Source organism: Cavia porcellus, unplaced genomic scaffold, assembly GCF_034190915.1.
Source record: "Cavia porcellus strain 051 isolate PalLab524CR breed Dunkin Hartley unplaced genomic scaffold, mCavPor4.1 scaffold_66, whole genome shotgun sequence".
NCBI lineage: Eukaryota > Metazoa > Chordata > Mammalia > Rodentia > Caviidae > Cavia > Cavia porcellus.
Window position 1 is genome coordinate 136,927 of NW_026947549.1, and position 7,607 is coordinate 144,533.

The window sequence follows — 7,607 nt, forward strand, 5'->3', positions numbered from 1 at the left end:
CATACAATGCGCACCACCCCGTGATGTTTTTCTCACTCCTACGAGTGAATGTAATGTACACACACCCATGCAATGCGCACCACCCCATGATGTTTTTCTCACTCCTACTAGTGAATGTAATGTAACACACACCCATACAATGCGCACCACCCCGTGATGTTTTTCTCACTCCTACTAGTGAATGTAATGTAACACACACCCATACAATGCGCACCACCCCGTGATATTTTTCTCACTCCTACTAGTGAATGTAATGTAACACACAGCCATACAATGCGCACCACCCCGTGATGTTTTTCTCACTCCTACTAGTGAATGTAATGTAACACACACCAATACAATGCGCACCACCCCGTGATGGTTTTCTCACTCCTACTAGTGAATGTAATGTAACACACACCCATACAATGCGCACCACCCCGTGATGTTTTTCTCAGACCTACTAGTGAATGTAATGTAACACACACCCATACAATGCGCACCACCCCGTGATGTTTTTCTCACTCCTACTAGTGAATGTAATGTAACACACACCCATACAATGCGCACCACGCCGTGATGTTTTTCTCACTGCTACTAGTGAATGTAATGTAACACACACCCATACAATGCGCACCACCCCTGATATTTTTCTCACTCCTACTAGTGAATGCAATGTAACACACACCCATACAATGCGCACCACCCCGTGATGTTTTTCTCACTCCTACTAGTGAATGTAATGTAACACACACCCATACAATGCGCACCACCCCGTGATGTTTTTCTCACTCCTACTAGTGAATGTAATGTAACACACACCCATACAATGCGCACCACCCCATGATGTTTTTCTCACTCCTACTAGTGAATGTAATGTAACACACACCCATACAATGCGCACCACCCCGTGATGTTTTTCTCACTCCTACTAGTGAATGTAATGTAACACACACCCATAAAATGCGCACCACCCCGTGATGTTTTTCTCACTGCTACTAGTGAATGTAATGTAACACACACCCATACAATGCGCACCACCCCGTGACGTTTTTCTCACTCCTACTAGTGAATGTAATGTAACACACACCCATACAATGCGCACCACCCCGTGACGTTTTTCTCACTCCTACTAGTGAATGTAATGTAACACACACCCATACAATGCGCACCACCCCGTGATGTTTTTCTCACTCCTACTAGTGCATGTAATGTAACACACACCCATACAATGCGCACCAACCCGTGATGTTTTTCTCACTCCTACTAGTGAATGTAATGTAACACACACCCATACAATGCGCACCACCCCGTGATGTTTTTCTCACTCCTACTAGTGAATGTAATGTAACACACACCCATATAATGCGCACCACCCCGTGATGTTTTTCTCACTCCTAGTAGTGAATGTAATGTAACACACACCCATACAATGCGCACCACCCCGCGATGTTTTTCTCACTCCTACTAGTGAATGTAATGTAACACACACCCATACAATGCGCACCACCCCGCGATGTTTTTCTCACTCCTACTAGTGAATGTAATGTAACACACACCCATATAATGCGCACCACCCCGCGATGTTTTTCTCACTCCTACTAGTGAATGTAATGTAACACACACCCATACAATGCGAATCACCCCGTGATGTTTTTCTCACTCCTACTAGTTAATGTAATGTAACACACACCCATACAATGCGCACCACCCCGTGATGTTTTTCTCACTCCTGCTAGTGAATGTAATGTAACACACACCCATACAATGCGCACCACCCCGTGATGTTTTTCTCACTCCTACTAGTGAATGTAATGTAACACACACCCATACAATGCGCACCACCCCGTGATGTTTTTCTCACTCCTACTAGTGAATGTAATGTAACACACACCCATACAATGCGCACCACCCCGTGATGTTTTTCTCACTCCTACTAGTGAATGTAATGTAACACACACCCATACAATGCGCACCACCCCGCGATGTTTTTCAGAAACCTATCCTACATTGCAACTGCATGTTCCCTGACCTCCCCATGCTGACCACCCCGCGGTGCTTTTCTCCATCCTACATTGCCACTCACTGCCAATCCCAATTCAGACCCTCCAATTCACACCACCCCGTGATGTTTTTCTCACTCCTACTACTGAATGTAATGTAGCACACACCCATACAATGCGCACCACCCCGTGTTGTTTTTCTCACTCCTACTAGTGAATGTAATGTAACACACACCCATACAATGCGCACCACCCCGTGATGTTTTTCTCACACCTACTAGTGAATGTAATGTAACACACACCCATACAATGCGCACTACCCCGTGATGTTTTTCTCACTCCTACTAGTGAATGTAATGTAACACACACCCATACAATGCGCACCACCCCGTTATGTTTTTCTCACTCCTACTAGTGAATGTAATGTAACACACACTCATACAATGCGCACCACCCCATGATGTTTTTCTCACTCCTACTAGTGAATGTAATGTAACACACACCCATACAATGCGCACCACTCCGTGATGTTTTTCTCACTCCTACTAGTGAATGTAATGTAACACACACCCATACAATGCGCACCACCCCGTGATGTTTTTTATAAACCTATCCTACATTGCCACTGCATGTTCCCTGACCTCCCATGCTGACCACCCCGCGGTGCTTTTCTCCATCCTACATTGCCACTCACTGCCAATCCTAATTCAGACTCTCCAATTCACACCACCCCGTGATGTTTTTCTAACTCCTCCTAGTGAATGTAATGTAACACACACACATACAATGCACACCACCCCGTGATGTTTTTCTCACTCCTACTAGTGAATGTAATGTAACACACACCCATACAATGCGAATCACCCAGTGATGTTTTTCTCACTCCTACTAGTGAATGCAATGTAACACACTCCCATACAATGCGCACCACAACGTGATGTTTTTCTCACTCCTACTAGTGAATGTAATGTAACACACACCCATACAATGCGCACCACCCCGTTATGTTTTTCTCACTCCTAGTAGTGAATGTAATGTAACACACACCCATGCAATGCGCACCACCCCGTGATGTTTTTCTCACTCCTACTAGTGAATGTAATGTAACACAAACCCATACAATGCGCACCACCCCGTGATGTTTTTCTCACTCCTACTAGTGAATGTAATGTAACACACACCCATACAATGCGCACCACCCTGCGATGTTTTTCCGAAACCTATCCTGCATTGCCATTGCAGGTTCCCTGACCTCCCATGCTGACCACCCCGCGGTGCTTTTCTCCATCCTACATTGCCACTCACTGCCAATCCTAATTCGGACCCTCCAATTCACACCAGCCCGTGATGTTTTTCTCACTCCTGCTAGTGAATGTAATGTAACACCCACCCATAAAATGTGCACCACCCGGTGATGATTTTCTCAATCCTACTAGTGAATGTAATGTAACACACACCCATACAATGCGCACCACCCCGTGATGTTTTTCTCACTCCTACTAGTGAATGTAATGTAACACACACCCATGCAATGCGCACCACCCCGTGATGTTTTTCTCACTCCTACTAGTGAATGTAATGTAACACACACCCATTCAATGTGCACCACCCCGTGATGTTTTTCTCACTCCTACTAGTGAATGTAATGTAACACACACCCATACAGTGCGAATCACCCCGTGATGTTTTTCTCACTCCTACTAGTGAATGTAATGTAACACACACCCATACAATGCGCACCACCCCGTGATGTTTTTCTCACTCCTACTAGTGAATGTAATGTAACACACACCCATACAATGCGCACCACCCCGTGATGTTTTTCTCACTCCTACTAGTGAATGTAATGTAACACACACCCATGCAATGCGCACCACCCCATGATGTTTTTCTCACTCCTACTAGTGAATGTAATGTAACACACACCCATACAATGCGCACCACCCCGTGATGTTTTTCAGAAACCTATCCTGCATTGCCACTGCAGGTTCCCTGACCTCCCATGCTGACCACCCCGCGGTGCTTTTCTCCATCCTACATTGCCACTCACTGCCAATCCTAATTCAGACCCTCCAGTTCACACCACCCCGTGATGTTTTTCTCACTCCTGCTAGTGAATGTAATGTAACACACACCCATAAAATGTGCACCACCCGGTGATGATTTTCTCACTCCTACTAGTGAATGTAATGTAACACACACCCATACAATGCGCACCATCCCGTGATGTTTTTCTCACTCCTACTAGTGAATGTAATGTAACACACACCCATACAATGCGCACCACCCCGTGATATTTTTCTCACTCCTACTAGTGAATGTAATGTAACACACACCCATACAATGCGCACCATCCCGTGATGTTTTTCTCACTCCTACTAGTGAATGTAATGTAAAACACACCCATACAATGTGCACCACCCCGCGATGTTTTTTAGAAACCTATCCTACATTGCCACTGCAAGTTCCCTGACCTCCCCATGCTGACCACCCCGCTGTGGTTTTCTCCATCCTACATTGCCACTCACTGCCTATCCTGATTCAGAACCTCCGATTCCCACCACCCCGTGATGTTTTTCTCACTCCTACTAGTGAATGTAATGTAACACACAGCCATACAATGCGCACCACCCCGTGATGTTTTTCTCACTCCTACTAGTGAATGTAATGTAACACACACCCATACAATGCGCACCAGCCCGTGATGTTTTTCTCACTCCTACTAGTCAATGTAATGTAACACACACCCATACAATGCGCACCACCCCTTGATGTTTTTCTCACTCCTACTAGTGAATGTAATGTAACACACACCCATACAATGCGCACCACCGCGTGATGTTTTTCTCACTCCTACTAGTGAATGTAATGTAACACACACCCATACAATGCGCACCACCCCGTGATGTTTTTCAGAAACCTATCCTACATTGCCACTGCATGTTCCCTGACCTCCCCATGCTGACCACCCCGCGGTGCTTTTCTCCATCCTACATTGCCACTCACTGCCTATCCTAATTCAGACCCTCCGATTCACACCACGCCGTGATGTTTTTCTCACTCCTACTAGTGAATGTAATGTAACACACACCCATACAATGCACACCACGCCGTGAAGTGTTTCTCACTGCTACTAGTGAATGTAATGTAACACACACCCATACAATGCGCACCACCCCGTGATGTTTTTCTCACTCCTACTAGTGAATGTAATGTAACACACACCCATACAATGCGCACCACCCAGTGATGTTTTTCTCACTCCTACTAGTGAATGTAATGTAACACACACCCATACAATGCGCACCACCCCGTGATATTTTTCTCACTCCTACTAGTGAATGTAATGTAACACACACCCATAAAATGCGCACCACCCCGCGATGTTTTTCAGAAACCTATCCTACATTGCCACTGCATGTTACCTGACCTCCCCATGCTGACCACCCCGCGGTGCTTTTCTCCATCCTACATTGCCACTCACTGCCTATCCTAATTCAGACACTCCGATTCCCACCACCCCGTGATGTTTTTCTCACTCCTACTAGTGAATGTAATGTAACACACACCCATACAATGCGCACCACCCCGTGATGTTTTTCTCACTCCTACTAGTGAATGTAATGTAACACACACCCATACAATGCGCACCACCCCGTGATGTTTTTCTCACACCTACTAGTGAATGTAATGTAACACACACCCATACAATGCGCACCACCACGTGATGTTTTTTCACTCCTACTAGTGAATGTAATGTAACACACACCCATACAATGCGCACCAGCCCGTGATGTTTTTCTCACTCCTACTAGTGAATGTAATGTAACACACACCCATACAATGCGCACCACCCCTTGATGTTTTTCTCACTCCTACTAGTGAATGTAATGTAACACACACCCATACAATGCGCACCACCCCGTGATGTTTTTCTCACTCCTACTAGTGAATGTAATGTAACACACACCCATACAATGCGCACCACCCCGTGATGTTTTTCAGAAACCTATCCTACATTGCCACTGCATGTTCCATGACCTCCCCATGCTGACCACCACGCGGTGCTTTTCTCCATCATACGTTGCCACTCACTGCCTATCCTAATTCAGACCATCCGATTCACACCACCCCGTGATGTTTCTCTCACTCCTACTAGTGAATGTAACGTAACACACACCCATACAATGCGCACCACCCCGTGATGTTTCTCTCACTCCTACTAGTGAATGTAATGTAACACACACCCATACAATGCGCACCACCCAGTGATGTTTTTCTCACTCCTACTAGTGAATGTAATATAACACACACCCATACAATGCGCACCACCCCGTGATGTTTTTCTCACTCCTACTAGTGAATGTAATGTAACACACACCCATAAAATGCGCACCACCCCGCGATGTTTTTCAGAAACCTATCCTACATTGCCACTGCATGTTCCCTGACCTCCCCATGCTGACCACCCCGCGGTGCTTTTCTCCATCCTACATTGCCACTCACTGCCTATCCTAATTCAGACCCTCCGATTCCCACAACCCCGTGATGTTTTTCTCACTCCTACTAGTGAATGTAATGTAACACACAGTCATACAATGCGCACCACCCCGTGATGTTTTTCTCACTCCTACTAATGAATGTAATGTAACACACACCCATACAATGCGAACCACCCCATGATGTTTTTCTCACTCCTACTAGTGAATGTAATGTAACACACACCCATACAATGCGCACCACGCCGTGATGTTTTTCTCACTCCTACTAGTGAATGTAATGTAACACACACCCATACAATGCGCACCACCCATGATATTTTTCTCACTCCTACTAGTGAAAGTAATGTAACACACACCCATACAATGCGCACCACCCCGTGATGTTTTTCTCACTCCTACTAGTGAATGTAATGTAACACACACCCATACAATGCGCACTACCCCGTGATGTTTTTGTCACTCCTACTAGTGAATGTAATGTAACACACACCCATACAATGCGCACCACCCCGTGATGTTTTTCTCACTCATACTAGTGAATGTAATGTAACACACACCCATACAATGCGCACCACCCCGTGATGTTTTTCAGAAACCTATCCTACATTGCCACTGCATGTTCCCTGACCTCCCCATGCTGACCACCCCGCGGTGCTTTTCTCCATCCTACATTGCCACTCACTGCCTATCCTAATTCAGACCCTCCGATTCACACCACCCCGTGATGTTTTTCTCACTTCTACTAGTGAATGTAATGTAACACACACCCATACAATGCACACCACCCCGTGATGTTTTTCTCACTCCTACTAGTGAATGTAATGTAACACACACCCATACAATGCGCACCACCCCGTGATGTTTTTCTCACTCCTACTAGTGAATGTAATGTAACACACACCCATACAATGCGCACCACCCCGTGATGTTTTTCTCACTCCTACTAGTGAATGTAATGTAACACACACCCATACAATGCGCACCACCCCGTGATGTCTTTCTCACACCTACTAGTGAATGTAATGTAACACACACCCATACAATGCACACCACCCCGTGATGTTTTTCAGAAACCTATCCTACCTTGCCACTGCATGTTCCCTGACCTCCCCATGCTGACCAC